General features: G+C 36.8%; 1 protein-coding gene across 2 annotated transcripts in view; it reads right to left on the bottom strand.

Annotated features, from left to right (window-relative positions):
- The window catches only part of LOC143372222 (uncharacterized), a 310267-nt gene extending 294065 nt beyond the window's left edge, over positions 1-16202 (bottom strand). For both annotated transcript variants that reach the window (XM_076818264.1, XM_076818265.1), the window contains exons 1-2: positions 15856-16202; positions 14434-14689 (exon numbers count right to left, since the gene is read on the bottom strand). The gene's annotated coding sequence lies outside the window, so the exon portion shown is untranslated. The remainder of the gene's footprint in view (positions 1-14433; positions 14690-15855) is intronic.
- Positions 16203-16409: the final 207 nt, after the last annotated feature.

Genomic DNA, 16409 nt, shown 5'->3' with positions numbered 1-16409 from the left:
GTAAGATGATTTTTCGTTTCACGTTGAAGAATTATCTCTAACAAGAAGAGGTTTTCAACCTCCGATTGCTTTGGGTTTTGGATATGTTTTAGAAGACCGAAAAACAAGAAATGCGCGTCTTTTTATTTTGGATGTTTAGGGGGCGAAACCACTTTTCAAAGTTCATAAGAGGCACAAAATTATGTTGAATAAAACTTTATATAAATTTCATTTGCGTCATAACTTGTTTTATGGATGATGTTCTTGTCGTCAATCACTTTTATACCTCTGCTTATGTCATAACGCGTTACGGCACAACCCGTCCCTGCTGGTCCCTACTTCTGGTAACCGTAGCTGTATGTACAATATACTATACAACTTGTACACACCATGCGAGGGTTCCCCCTCTGCCACTCTCTACTACGTCATTGAGTTCCACCTTCCAATGCTGTTTCCCCTCTACTACTACCTACTACGTCATAACCCATCCCTATTGTCCCTACTTCTGGCAACCAGAACCTTGGAATTGAGCGGTCTTTCCAATATATTTCGAACATATCCGTATGACGAACGCTCGAAAATATGAAAACTTGCAGTGTGTTTCATACTTTATCATCTTGTAATTATTAATTACTACCACAAGTAAATATTTTAAATTATATTCGTTACATCAAATAAAATTGTGAATTTACCACTTAAATTAAACCACTTGGCTAATTCAACCCACTTCTGCAACAACATTAGGTACGTGAAAGTTAAAGTCTTTCCTAGACATACTACAATCGTTCTTGTGTCTGTTATTTGTTTCTCTTGATTACTAACCAAATCAATTCACGTTTCTCTGTATTCATTTGCTGCTAGACTTAACAGGTCGGGTGAGAAAATACAGACTGGTTACTATTAAAGTTTATAATAATACCAAATCTATATCGTATATAGAGAGGCTAGCGTACATAATACGCGTGTGTCGAGATCGCCGATAGAGTGCGTATAACCGGAGAGGCGTACCAAGCGTAGCCGGGAGGGAAGGAGGGGGAAAGGCAGCGTTTCCATCATTACCGGCGCGGCGCACAGTGGTCCGGAATTGTAGAAAGGTGATCTAAATTCATATCACTCTTATTTGTATGTTATTCGTTATAAATTCGAGGGTTTTAGGATTTTTTTCAACCGTAGAACCTGATTCTACTTTTATTTTTTCTAAGATGACGACTATAACGATATAAACAACTTTTATACTCTCTGTCAAATTTCCAGTACGTAAAACTTACATGGCTACCGATATTTAAATTTCATACTTGTTTTTTAATATTTCTGCAACATAAATGTTTTATGGGTTGCATAGCCAAACGCTAAAATGAATTTTTATGCGATGATAAATCGCGTTATAACTTGCATTGATGCCACTTCTTGCAAAGAATTCTTATGCGGCCATCTTAAGTAGGTTCTAACAAATACTCTTATGCAAAATTTATTGTGACTAAGTACGCGTGAATAACATTTTGTAAACGTATCTAACGCGGAATACGGGATAAAATAGATATTCACGAAAGGGTTGGAATACGTATATCCTTTTCATATTACATGTACTTACATGTGAAAATACACTCTATAACGTTGCGTAGTCATATTTAAGTCAATCCTTATCCATAGAAAAACATAGCGAGGCAAAGTACGCCAATTTCAAAGAAGTATGGTATGGTGGTTTCGAAACAGGTATTTTTCGCCCATCTTCAAACCTATTTCAAACAATTTTGCTGTGATTTATGGCAACTCTTACCCACGTCAAAACTTACTCTATAGATGTTAGAAGCTATTACTAAAACGTCAAGGATTTCCAAAGAGTTTGAAAAATTGAATTTAGTTCACCTTTCTACGATTCTGGACCACTGTGCGGCGCCTCCGCAGTGCTACTAAATGTAGAGAGAGAGAGAGAGAGAGAGAGAGAGAGAGAGAGAGAGAGATGTTTATTCCAGGGATTTCCAACCGGTGAGTCGCGAAGTGTTTTCTGGAGGGCCACCCCGATTTTCTGTTTTTTTTTTATATTATTAAATTAGAATTATATTCTGAAACACGTCTTTTTACTGTGTTTTCTTTACCTTATTAAATTGATCTTACCTTATATGGGCAAGGGGTCGCAGATTAATTCAATATTAAAAAAGCGGATCGCGGCTCAAAAAAGGTTGAAAAACATTGGTTTATTACGAAGAGGCTGGGGCCTCCATACTTGGAAGGAAGGACTACAGAAAAGCGAAGCCAAAGGCAGCTTGGGCACAAGCGTTTAAAGAGTCATGCTCAGTCAGGAGGCTGAAAAAAGGGTGCTCTTTGGAATTTTTGTACTCAAAAGCTATAACACGTTTCTCAAAAACACATTTTTCCTTTTAAGGATTGCATCTAGTACCGTGCATCGTAATTTTGTTATTTAAAAATATTTATCAATAACTAAGGTATTGTCCATCACTCGAAGGTTCTCTAAAAAAAGGCTTCTGCGGTGACCACTGCTGCTCAAAAGTCGATCATCTAAAATAAAAAATTCAAAAGAAAAATCAGACACGATTTATGATAAAATTTTAAACTTTTACTTTAAACATCAGCCATTTTTTCCCAAATCAATATTTAAAAAAATCCTTCGTTCAAATACTAGATAATATAATATAATAAGTAAATTCTTTTGAATTTTTTATTTGAGATGATCGACTTTCGAGCAGCAGTGGTCACCGCTGAAGCTTTTTTTTTAGAGAATCTTCCAGTGATGGACAATAACTTAGTTATTGATAAATATTTTTAAATAACAAAATTACGATGCACGGTACTAGATGCAATCCTTAAAAGGAAAAAAGATTTTTTGAGAAATGTGTTACAGCTTTTGAGTAAAAAATTTCTAAAGACCACCCATTTTTCGGCCTCCTGTCTGAGCATGACCCCTTAAGGGCGAATATTTGTGAATTTTTTTTGAAGAAGCGGAAGCGTATATTTTTACAGAACTTTTTGCGCTTAAAAGAGCAACATTTAAAGAACCTTTTAGTAATTTTTTCGTAGAAAAATTTTTAAGTTTAAAATAAAATAACAAGCGACATCCAAGAAGCATTTTTAAAAATTTGGTTTTGCGGTGAGCACTGCCATTCGGAACCAGATTATCTAAAATCAAAAAACAAAAAAGATTTCGTTAGCATATTAATGTATCCTCAGGTTGACGGAGAGAATTTTCCGAAATATTACGTTAAAACAACATGGCGGCTATTTAAAGTTGAAATCCTGATTTTTTCCTGCAAAAATTACGCGAAAAAATCAGGATTTCAAATTTAAATAGCTGCCATGTTGTTTTAACTTAATATTTCGGAAAATTCTCTGCGTCAACCTGAGGATACATTAATATACTAACGAAATCTTTTTTGTTTTTTTGATTTTAGATAATCTGGTTACGAATGGCAGTGCTCACCGCGAAAGCAAATTTTTAAAAATGCTTCTTGGATGTCGCTTGTTATTTTATTATAAACGTAAATATTTTTCTACGAAAAAATTACCAAATGTTCTTTAAATGTTGCTCTTTTAAGCGCAAAAAGTTCTGTAAAAATATACGCATCCGCTTCTTCAAAAAAAATTCACAAATATTCGCCTCTTTTCGACCGCCTGACTAGGCATAACCCCTTAAGGGGTTAATACAGTGTAAGCACCCGAAATGTAATTTGAAATTTTGCATCGGAAATCAATGTTTTGTCAAGTAACAGACATTTTTTCAAACTAAAATGCCTAACAGTTTCGAAAGTATGTATACACTGCTGCAAATGTGTTTCGAAAAAGCGTCCCCTGATTGCCATGATTACAATTCTGCCAGTGATTTGAAACGAACAAGACAACGGATCTATTAATCCTTTCGGTGCTGCATACGATTGTGTTGCGTGCGCGCGGAATACTATATTGTTTATGGCACGCCTCAGTGCTGAATACTTTTGTCGCGTCAATACACTTGCCTACTGTCGTTTGCAGAAAAGAAGGCTCCCGGACGCTGAGCGGGGCAAGGGTGCTACTTTGCTCGCATTGACTCCGACCGCTTGTGTCCCGCTCGCTTACTTTGTATTGGTCGACGTTGTCGCGTCGGCCAATGCGAGCAAAGTAGCCCCCTTGCCCCGCTTTAACGTCCGGGCGCCTTCTTTTCTGCAAACGACTGTAAATACGCCCGCAGCGCTCGCGGTGCCTAATTCAGTGGAAGCATATACGCAGCCGTAGCGTACAGGTGTACCAATTATTAGACGTGTTTACCCGCCCACGGCACCGAAAGGGTTAATTTAGGATATTATTCCGAAAGGGACCGGTGCCCGATAGAGATGAGATTTGTGGGGTGGGGTGGGGTGAGGGTGTGGACTCTAAATTTAAAATTGTAGCTTCGGGTATTTATTAGTTTTCGAAATATTAATAACAAATTTGTGTTAATTTTTTTTGAAAAATTTTTTTGGACGTTGTCCAGCCCCTCCCACTCGGGAACCATCCCGTCCTGTCATTTTTTATTTTTGAAATTTTGTAACTACAGTCTCATTTTTAGCATCGCCAAACACATCGGTTCGCTCCCATGCTTTACGCGCCCCCCGCACTTCTCTAGCCCCAACCAATACTAATACCCGGGACAAGTTGAAAAGTGGAATGCGTTGTGTCGGTATAAGTCAACAGAAATATTATTAAGAAGGGGAGGGGACGGGGTAAAGTGATTAAAAAAATCGGTAAGGTGTACCCTTTTATACACAATTACCCTTGTATCTTTTGAACGCATTAATTGCAGAAGCTAGAATTGTATATTTTTAAATTTTTATAATTTTAAATTTTATATTTTATGTCCACCAAGTTTCATCTCGATCGGTCACCGGTCCCTTTCGGAAGTACAGCCTTAATTTATACAGATATGGCTATAGGCGGAAGTAGAAGTGATGAGAAATATTTAAAATAGCCCAAATGACGGCATTTTAAAGCGGGCGAAACCATTTTTATCTATAAATTTTCAATCGTGACACCTAATAGAAATACTTAATTTCAAAATATCCCATTACTTCTACTTCTGGCAGTAAAGAGAGATTTGCTTTATATGTACAACAAATTTGAAGTTAATTTGTTCATTAATTTTTGCTGAATCGTGTCAACCAGTGCAGGAAATGTAGTTTCGATAAAAACACATTTAATGGTTAGATATCATTGGAACTGTCTTTCTGCAACACACATTCTTATTTCGCCGAACCACAAATTTTTTTTGTTTGTAGTCCGGTTGTTACTCCTGTTGTAGTCAAAATTTGGATAATTGTGTGAAAACCTTCATTAAATATAAAGTTGCTAAATAACTTGGAATTGATATAGTTTTTAACACTCAAAATATTTGTGCTTTGGTTGCGAAATTTTCATTCTTGTTTGGAATATCTGCACCGACACATCTTTCGAGCAAATCATCGACCAGAAAAGTCTTTATATACAGGTTTTATAACTTTTGGATATTTACACGTGTTAAATAAAATTACAAGAAAATTAATCGCTAATAATATTTCAAAATTGAACACCAAACAACTTCGGAACTCTCCAAGGCTTGAATTTAAACTTCCAAACTGAAAACTTTTATTTTATAATCTTTTAAATTTGTTTTCCTTCGCAATTGCAATTCACAATCTGCTGTGCAATACAACCATTGAACATATTCTGGCCAGCTGTTCCAAATTCCAACCCAAAAGGATCCAACGTGATATTTCGATGAAGTCACTAGATACCAGACTCGCCAGACTAGAACATACTAGAAGAAAAAATAATCTGGCAGAAAATTCCTTACATTCTTAAAACATATTGATGATTCCACTTAATCTGACGTATCAATTCACATCTATATCGACGCACTGTGTATATAATTCTGTAGATAAAATTCGGCATGTACTTTATAATTTATAAATTAATTACAACTTGATCATATAACGTAGCCACTAATAAATAACCTATGGCGGAACATATGACCTTAACATCTAATAAAAAAAAACACAATTTTCACTTCTGACCTCAGCAGAATTTATAATCGCTGTTACCCTTTCCCCATTTCTCTTCAATCTCGTAAAGCCAGTATCTCTGATACCGCTCAATTTGGTCCAAACGATATTTCTCTGCAACGAAGTTGGCTTCACTACATAACACCCGCGATAGCCGACGCCGACGCGCCGTTGATTGCAAGGTACTCAAAGTAGCTTGATAACTTTGCTAATTGTACGAATTTCAATAGAATCTTTTGGGAACATATTCTTAAGGATCCGAACTATAAGAAAATAAAAAAAATCGATTTTTTGAACAACTACACTGAACTACCCATTTAACCCATTCTTATTCCAGATAACCCTTAAAAACTTGTATGTTCCCCAAAATACCAGTCTATATGCAATACAGTATTAGTTCAGTTTTAACTCTATGTCAGTTCAATCTAATTTTCAGATTAATTCTTGTCCAGTTTCAATTCAGTTTCAGATTGAATTCTGTACAACACCAAAACTCATTCAAGTCTACTCACATGCACTTTACAATCTGTGTATTAACAAAACAGCCTTCAAAACCTATATTCAGTAACATCCCTTGTGTGAGGCTTATTCACTAAACACCAAATGTACGTTGAATCATTTACGAATTTCGTCCTTATTACTAGGGGAAATAAAGGTGTATTGCACTTCTTTAGTACTACTTCAGATAGCTCTTAAATAAATTTTAAAACTGAGTCCATTGTAAAATGTACACTAGTGTAGCCTTTATTTATAAGTGACGAATTTTTATTTTCGTATTTGATTGCTCTCACCCCCGAGATCGATTCCATTTTATAGAAAAATAGTTCCTGAACCATACTAGGGGGTGGGAGAAAAAGAAATGGCATGTTGATAATAAGGGCCACCCTAATGTGCATACACTTATTATTAATTCAATTGGATTAAGTAGTAATGCATCAATTACAATTATGATTAAATCAATAGGAGAGACCGGGGCTAATTAACTAACGAAATTAGTTGACTAATTCCCTTTAATTATTGTATTATGATATAAATTATGCTGCGATTCGCGATATTGAAGCATATGAATGACCAGCTTGCCATTTAATGTGTCAAAAATCTAAAAAGGTCGGTGGGAAGTAAATATTTTTGTTTCGACTATTTATGAATTGTTGTCCACTAACAAGGGGAGGACACCATGAGGTAGAAACCGATTTTGATGAACCTTGGCACGATGGATCTATGTCGAAAATAAGTAAATAGATATCCCAGCGTTTCTGCCAATGGGCCTTAATAATAGAGATATTTACATGTAAATTATTAATAATTTCATAGTGGCTGTGGGGTAAAAATCCCACACTACCCTGGCGTCCGCGGGAGATTCCCTTCTGGAGGCGTTGGGGTGCCTTTTGAAGATGTCTCCACGTTAAAAAAACTTTATAAATTTTTTTTATAAATTATTTTTTTTATAATTTTTTTCAATTTCGGGAAATCTTCAAAAGGCACCCCGACTTCTTCAGAGGGGAATCCCCGTAGGCACCAGGGTAGTGTAGGAGCATTACCCATTAAAACCTCACGGTCACTATGAAATTATTAATAATTTCCATGTAAATATCTCTATTATTAAGGCCCATTGGCAGAAACACTCGGACACCTATTTACTTATTTTCGACATAGTATTCTTGTAAGTATTGCTTGATGTTTTTCATGAAGATTTTGTGGAAACGTGATACATTGACTATAATTTAGGGTATTTTATTTTATCCGGTACGTGGAGGTTTTGTACGTACGACCCTTAACACGTTGACAATGTCGGACGGGGTTACTTGACTAAGCATAGGAATACCACTAAAAATTGCACTTTTTATCCTCAAGATGCTGTTGAGGCGAAGCTGCTCAAATCCACTTCCCCCACCACAAATCACTTCAAACTCACCCCTACCAGTTTTACACCCCATCCTCCCTTCAAACTCTCAGGCCTTCCAAATAGACCATAACAAACAAGTAGAAAATAATTACAGTATCTAACACCATGATACTTAACAAAAAAAATAACAGTGTGAAGAAGTGAAAAAAATAAAAAAGATTTGTTGGTCGTAAGATATATTTGTACGCCTTTCGTATACTATATTGATGGAATTGGCTGCCTATATATACGCCTTTCGTATATATTGATGGAATTGGCTGCCTATATATACGCCTTTCGCAGGCAAAGGGTTAAAACTGAAAAGTAAATGTCAACTAACCCCGTCATATTTGTCAACTAACCCCACAGCCGGGGTTTGTTGACTTCTTCGTCTCACTACTCTAAATATAATAAAAACCACGACCTAGATTAAATAAAAACAATTATAAAAATAAATCCTGTATACCTAATGAAGTTTGTAAACATTTGGTGTGCAACAAGTCAACAGAATACCAATGGTCTATTTATAAAAATTAGAAATGTTAAAAATTAGTCAACTAGCCCCGGTCTCCCCTACTGTGGTATTGTGCTATAATGTCTATTTTTGTTTCGATATTTTCAACGAATTTAATGAAATTTAGTGAAATATTCAAAAAGATTATCCACGTCTGCGCCATCCAATAGGGTGTACTTTGGGAGGGCGCTGCGAATGTATCGCTAGTTTGCTCTAGCGTCCCCCCTCCCCCGCCCCTCCACTTAGCGCGCGGCAGTTACCATGGGGTTTTATTCGGTGAAACCTGACACTACCTCGGCTTCATCCCTGGGGGGGGGGGGTCGAGGTCTCTTTTACAACATTTCCTCACGTAAAAAAAAAAGATAGAGTGCACTCTGTAGTATATTCCACGCGGAAAAAAAGCAGAATTATAAAACGAAATTCTTACATATATCTAAGCACTCATTTTCGAGAAAATCGATTTTGGATTCGTTGAGTACTTATCTGCTGCGTCTGTCTAACGCAAACCATTTCTACTTGTGTTGATGCTCGGATATATTACCGGTGTTGCGATTGAAATTTTTATTTTTTACTATATCAAAAATTGTATTAGGCACGAACGGTTCATTATCTGGAATTTTATAATTGTTGGACGCTACACTCGTACGTTTCTTCTCCCGGGGTCATGTTACAAAAAAGTCTACAAAGAGAAATTCAAAAGTCTTTGCGGAACTAAAAGCAAAAATGTACAGGTACAGTTACTTAAAAAATGAAACAAATAAAAGTACAGTAGTATTCTTCGTTTATATCTCCTATTTGTACACAGAATTTTGTAAGCGGCAGCTGCCCCAACATTTTCAGCAATTTTTAATATTGCAAGAAGCAAATAATATGTAAGAACGCAATGCATTATTTCAGGCAGATCATCGCAATTGTATGGAGACATTAACATAGGAATAGAAATAATAAATAACCCACATTTAGGAATAGAAATAATAAATAACCCACAAGTGTAGCTGAATTTTCTCAGAAACGAAAAAGTTTTGTTCCACAATTTTATGCTCTTTTACGCAAAGTATTTCTGTTCAGTTCGTCTCACAAATTACGGCCTACTTCGCATGTAAGAAGTACGTATCCCATAATTTTCTATACATAACGTTTTCAACATTAACTGTAAATATAGATTTATGGAATACGGTATTTAGTTTCAGAATTGCTCGTGTTCTATTGCAATGATAAATGACAAACGAGCGTGTAACGAGTTCCAAATCACGTTTCGATTTCCTATAACGTGATCGCAATGTCGTGCGCGGAGAAGGCTCCCCTGTAATATGTAGCTGACAGAAATCAATGAGCTGCTTTAACCCGATAAGGGTCACAAATGAGGATATTATATTTTACTTCCAAACTGCGTAATCAATGATCGGCACGTAATTTAGAAGTGGGCTAATCAGTCAGTCATCCAAAAATACACAAAAATGTATGTCTTCAAAAAATTACGTAACATTCGTTTCGTAAGTCTGCAATCGAAAACAATTTCTATCTACACCAATTTCATTTGTCCAATGAATAATTAATTTCATAAATACTCATTTGAATATCAACTATTTTTCCCTGTAAACCAAATACTATTTTAATTTCATTTTTTTTTTGAAGTAGTAAAAAGTAGCGATGGCACTTGCAACGGACAAATACGATTACCGATTGTTTGCACATTCTTAAAAATTATGTCGGGCAATTGTATTAAAAAAGGCGTTGAAACGGTGACGTGCTTCTGCGAATTTGATCGACTGTGTAAATGGGGGAAAGTGTGTCATACACGTTTATACTGTAAATTTAAATATCAGTTTAATCTAAGAAAACGTTAACATCTAAAATAGTGCGCTTACTTCTTATCACCAAGTTAGTTACACACGCTGCATAGTATACATATATATATTAATTTGCTATTTCTGTAGCTACCTTATGCTGATACACTGAATAAATTAGTTTCTATTTAGAGTACTTTACCCGCACGAACTCCTCAATGTTACTATTTTAGTATCCTCCCTTTAATCAATTCATAAACATAAATTTGCAACTGTGTTATCGCTGTAGACAGATTTACAAATCTTTTTAACCTTCTGAACTTAAATTCTAGGTCTTTATACACGTCTGAAGACTCCAGTCTTTTTATCGACGTGCAGTAAATTGTCTCTTCCACATTACGAGGATGTACAATTAAGAATATTTATATATCAACAATGTCATGCTGATTGAAAATTATTTTTGGTAAATTATTTAGAAGTTTTCCATGCTCACCGATTTCAATGATTTTTGGATATGTTGTCGGGGACACGATTCTGAACAACTTTTTCTTATAGGTGTTACCGCCGCTCGACCTTTGTTTCCGAGATATTCGCGAAAAACTGCCGCTACTACACAGTGTATTCTGCCATATGTATACGTACCTACAGTACGCGTCCGTGGCAGCGTACGCGCCAATATGGGACAAAACAAATGACGAAGCTGACCTTCGTTTGCGAGATATTTGCGAAAAACTTCGGCTGCTCTTCCGAATGACCCCAGTGGCCGATCGTCACGAGGTTTGAGGGGGAGGGTGGGGAGGGTGTGGGGACCCCTAAATCTAAAATTGTTGCTTCGGGAATTTATTACATACCGAGATATTAGTAAAAAAACTTTTAGTATTTTTGTTGACATATTCCGGCACAACGCATTCCACTTTCCAACTTGTTCCGGGTATTAGTATTGGTTGGGGGGTATGGTAGCGAACCGATGTGAGTTTGGAGATTTGAACCAGAAACTTGCGGATAAGATCCATCCTATGATACCAGGTATAATACCGGGGATCCTCCTATTACTCTATTGATAGACAATACTGTAGGGGGTGATTCTACAGGCCAAAATACTACGAAAATATAGAATAAAATTTTATAATATTGCGCTTCGTTTTCGAGAAAATTGGCTTTGAATTTCAGCTAAATAATGCGAGTGCCTTTTAGGCGCCTGAGGGACGCGCGTCCAACTGTCCGTAGGACAAGTTGGGGGGAGGGCAGGATAAACCCCGTTAGGGCTACCTATATGCAGTTCAAAAAAATAATTTGTAAAAAAATTAACTATAATTTTTTATTAATATTTCGGAAACTAATAAATACCCGAAGCTACAATTTTAGATTTAGGGCCCACACCCTCTCCCCACCCCTCCCCTCAAATCTCGTGTCGATTTTTGACTTATTTCGACACAACGCATTCCACTTTACAACTTGTTCCGGGTATTAGTATTGGTTGGGGTTAGATTAGTGCGGGGGGCGCGTAAAGCGTGATAGCAAACCGATATGAGTCGGGGTGTTTTGACGGGGAGCCGCAAGTTTCTAGTTCAAATCTCTAAACTCGCATCAGTTCGCTATCATGCTTTACGCGCCACCCGCACTAATCTAGCCCAAACCAATATTAATACCCGGGACAAGTTAGAAAGTGGAATGCGTTGCGTCGGGATAAATCAACAGAAGTTTTTGGCAAATATCTCGAAAACGAAGGTCGTGCGGCGGTAACATGTATAGGAAAAAGTTGTTCAGAATCCTGATCTTGATAACATATCCAAAAATCATTGAAATCGGTGAGGATGGAAAACTTCTAAATAATTACCTTATTTTTTTTGTTTAAATTGCGTTGTAATATTATTGCATTGCCTTGAGGCAGTTCCCTCTGTTTCATTTCAGACTGTACCATTCGCGATCTGCAATTAACGGAAGCGGGTGACAAACAAGGAGAGTTCGCGATTGAACTCATAATTCTATGGCGGATACTGGATACAATTGATATTGATTGCCTTATAGGTATGTCCGTTTCGCGAAGCAAAGTATAAACTCGCGGAATTAATGTCTCTCGGGTATAGGCATTACGTAAATAATTCAGGGAATATAATTCGTATAAAGGAAACTTGTATTTTGTGGTATACAAAGTGCAAACTTAACATTGTAAAATATGAAAAAAAAGACACGTAGCTGTTTATAGCGTAATAATCGTGAAACTATTCGAAATTTTGTCGGATATATCACTTGTCACATTTATCAGGTATGCGCGTGAAGCATATGTGCAGCCATATGGCACACGTTTCTTAAATAAAAGGAATCGATTTTGAGGGATTACTTTCCTGTTTAAATTATCATTGTTAAGAAAAGTGTTGACGCGTATCTACTGGGGCTGGGACTATTCGAATAATTTAATATTCGAATATTATTATTCGAATACTATTCAAATATTATTACTGATATATTCGAATATTAATACTGATGTATTCGAATGCTACGAATAAACTTGGAATATTTGAGTATTCGAATATTATTACTGATATATTTGAATATTAATACTGATGTATTCGAATAGTATGGTGTGAAGTGGGTCAAAATTAGCTTACAAGATTTCACCCTGACAAATGAACCTAAAGAACTTGATTTATAATTCACACCATACTATTCGAATACATCAGTATTCGAATACTTAAATATTCGAATAGTATTCGAATACTTGGATATTTGAATAGTAATCGAATACTTGGATATTCGAATGGTATTCGAATACTTGAATATTCGAATGGTATTCGAATACTTGAATATTCGAATGATATTCGAATACTTGGATATTCGAATTATATTCGCCAAATAATTGAGCAACTGAATTATTCGAATATTTGAATACCGAAAAATTCAACAAATAGTCCCAACCCTAGTATCTACTTGAGTCATATTACGTATTTATAACACATTTTATAGGTACATATTCTAATTCATACCTATAATTCTCTTTTTTTTAATATATATATACTTTAATTTTTTCTACGTTACTTTCCCGTTTAAAAAATTGAGTGTAGCTTCTACATATATTACGGTACTTAGTTGGTTTTGTAAATTTTAGATAATTAGATTTATTTCATTATGTACGAAGTTTTATTTACTATGTTACAAGAGAACATTAACCCTCGTCAGTTGGCATAGGTACAATTGTAACCTTTGTATTTTTAAATTACGATAACTTTCTTTCGAGAAATCGCGGAGGGCTGAAGTTTCGTGACATCTCTAAATTTTTGGCCTAGATTATATAGACCAAATTTCAGAAAATTATCACAACCCCCTTCCGAGATAAGGGGTCGAGTTTTGAGGGTTACATCGATAACAGCGTCATAGGCACAAAGGCGCCCCTACATATTTTGTATGAAGATAATACAAGAAAAAAAGAATGCAATTTTTTAATGATAATATTATTTTATTATAAAAAGTACAAAAATAGATAATTTACATTATAAAAGAAAATTTGGGAAATTGTTTTTATTGATTTTCATTGAGTCTAAATGTTATCAATTTATCGTACAAACTATACCGACAGTGAGAATACTCATATAAAATATGTGAGGGTGCAATTGTGCCTCTGCCGTCTGTTAACATTGTAAAATTGTGCCGTCTGACGAGGGTTAGAAGATAATTATTTACTACCTGGCTATCGCGATTTCAAAATGTTAAAAGAAATTTCAACGAATTATCCTGTCGCAAATGTATGCAGATTGCGAATCTATGAAGCTTGGCTTTTACCCCCTGGGCTTGTTTTGCAGTGAAGCTTTAGTGAAAAGGCAGAATATAAAGGCACGAACGTTGATTCTTTCCTGTGAGAAAAAACAAGGGCGCTTGATTGCGAACGTCACCTGCCTTTGCACAGTACTGCCAGTTACTTAACTCTCGATTTTAATTTTATCCTTGCTCAGCTTCGCTCGGGTAGAATTTTAATTTCTTTCGTTACTGACACGCGCGTCTTCTGTCCCGCGTGAATAATTCTCTTCTTTTAACTCGAGAATGTTTCCTTGCCCCTAATCACCGTGATTTCACTACTGATATGCATGTAAATATTACAGAAGACCTGGAGCGATTTATGAATTAATAAACCGAATTAAAAGTGAGGTATCGATCGTACAATTCGCGGGAATTCGATTGCACGTCAAGCTGGTTCGAGTTCAACTTAAAACATTCAAGAAGAACGGAACGGAGGCAAGGGAAGACAGCCGTTTCGAGAAGAAAACTCACCGGCGATGAATCGGAATCCGTAGAGACACTTCTCCCTCGTGAAAGCTTCTTGCACAGATCGGAACGGGGACAAGAGGTCACGAAAACAAAAATCCGCTCACAAGCACCGCTATCGATTCTGTATCTAATTATTCTGTCAAATACTTGTCCTGTGCACTAACAACTATCCCGAACGACCTTTCTTCATCGCGATGCCTCCATTTTTTAGCACTGGCGATGATAGGGCTCCATTGAGGGTGCAAAATTACAGCAACAGCTGAAAGCAAATGAAACAATTGCCAGCACGTTACTATGTATGTTCAGCTCGATAATCTTGGACTGTTTTGTCTTTTTAAAATTATCTAGGGTAGATGTCCCATTTACTGTCAGTGTCCCTATTACTGCCACTTTATTTATTTAACTTAAAAAAAAAACGTAACGTATAAAGAATAGACGTATAAAGAATGTACTATAATAATAAGAAGAACAGTCCCAATTTTATGGTAAATTATTTTTTACGCTATTCTTAAACGTTGCGCGTTCATTAAGTAAAATAAATGAAGTGGCAGTAATTGGGACATTTACCCTACAATAGAAAATATGAAATGGTAATTTATAATAGACTCGAGGAATAGAAATAAAAAACGATGTATCGTGATAAATAAACCTACAGCACGGAATTGGAAATAACTGAAAATGTCATGAAACTCCAGTTTTATATTAATACGTAAATACATATATGTTTCATGCCCCGATATGAATCAGAATAAAACTACTTTGCGGTAGGCGCGAAATTCAAATAAAACGGGTGAAATTATTTTTGCGACTCGTTTGAATGTATCTAGCACGCAGCTTACAATTTCAAGAAGAGATTTTACGCGCTGACTAAAGGAAAGATTTTTAATCGAGATGTGAGATAGTACTGTTTCAGAAATTATAGAGAAAATTTCAATTTTCAAAACTGCGTTATAGTGTTTTAATTTGTTCACGTATGAAACCACCGTTCCCCATTGCGATTGCGTAAAATTCCACACGTTTAAAGAAAATATAAACAACTCGTAGCCAGTGCCGGTGATCGAATAAAAGCGTTACGTGAGAAATAAAGCAATAGGGGACAAAGGAAATAAAAAAAACTGGGACAGAATTCCTTTATTGTCGCGAATGCATCGTATAGTTTTGCGGATGCGTTAGCAAGAGTGCTCCACGTCGCATGCAATTGCGAAATTTAAGCGCGCAACGTCCCTTGCGAGAAAAAGCCAGTTTCCGCGAATGCAGGAATTTAATTAGTCGCACACGAATGCGTAAGGAAACGAGAGTACCGTAGCACGGTTTCCGTGCAATTTGACAGCGCACGAAATTTAACGAAACACGAACCCGATGCACCCAGCGCACGAAACTGAAAACAGCTTCGAACGAAATTATTTATCGCGGCAGTGCACTTACATGGTGGATGACACTGCTTCGAAAGCGAAGTTGTTAAATGGAAATTTACAACGGCGAGACTGTTTAGTGAGGTGCGAACGATAGAACGCAGATGACGGAGTCGAAAACAACACACGAAGTCGCGACGAGACGGAAATTCAGTCTGCGCACGTAACCGCACGAGAATTCACAAAACAACGAACAAGAACCGTGTATCCGTTGGCAATGCAACGCCGAATAGATGGGATCGACAGTAGTTCGAAGTAGAAGACGCTACTGATGCGAGGACACTTTCCAGAGGGTAGAAAATCCATGGAGAACCGCGGACGCGGAGTAAAGGTACGCGCGCGTAACGCCTACTACGGAGGAAGCGGTACCACTGAACGTTTGGGGGATTGCCGTTCGGTAGGCGGCCTCGTCTCGCTAGGGGCTGCTAACCGTAGGCTAGCCAGGGTTGCTGTCGACGAGGCGGCGATGGTGGTGGTGGTGGCGTACGTGGTGGTGGTGGTAGTGACGGTGGTAACGGTGCTCTCACAGTAGTAGTGGTACTGGTTGACGGGGATGAAGCCGGAGTA

Source organism: Andrena cerasifolii, chromosome 8 (assembly GCF_050908995.1).
Source record: "Andrena cerasifolii isolate SP2316 chromosome 8, iyAndCera1_principal, whole genome shotgun sequence".
NCBI lineage: Eukaryota > Metazoa > Arthropoda > Insecta > Hymenoptera > Andrenidae > Andrena > Andrena cerasifolii.
The sequence above is the reverse complement of the archived record's forward strand: the minus strand, read 5'-3'. Positions and strand labels throughout refer to the sequence as shown.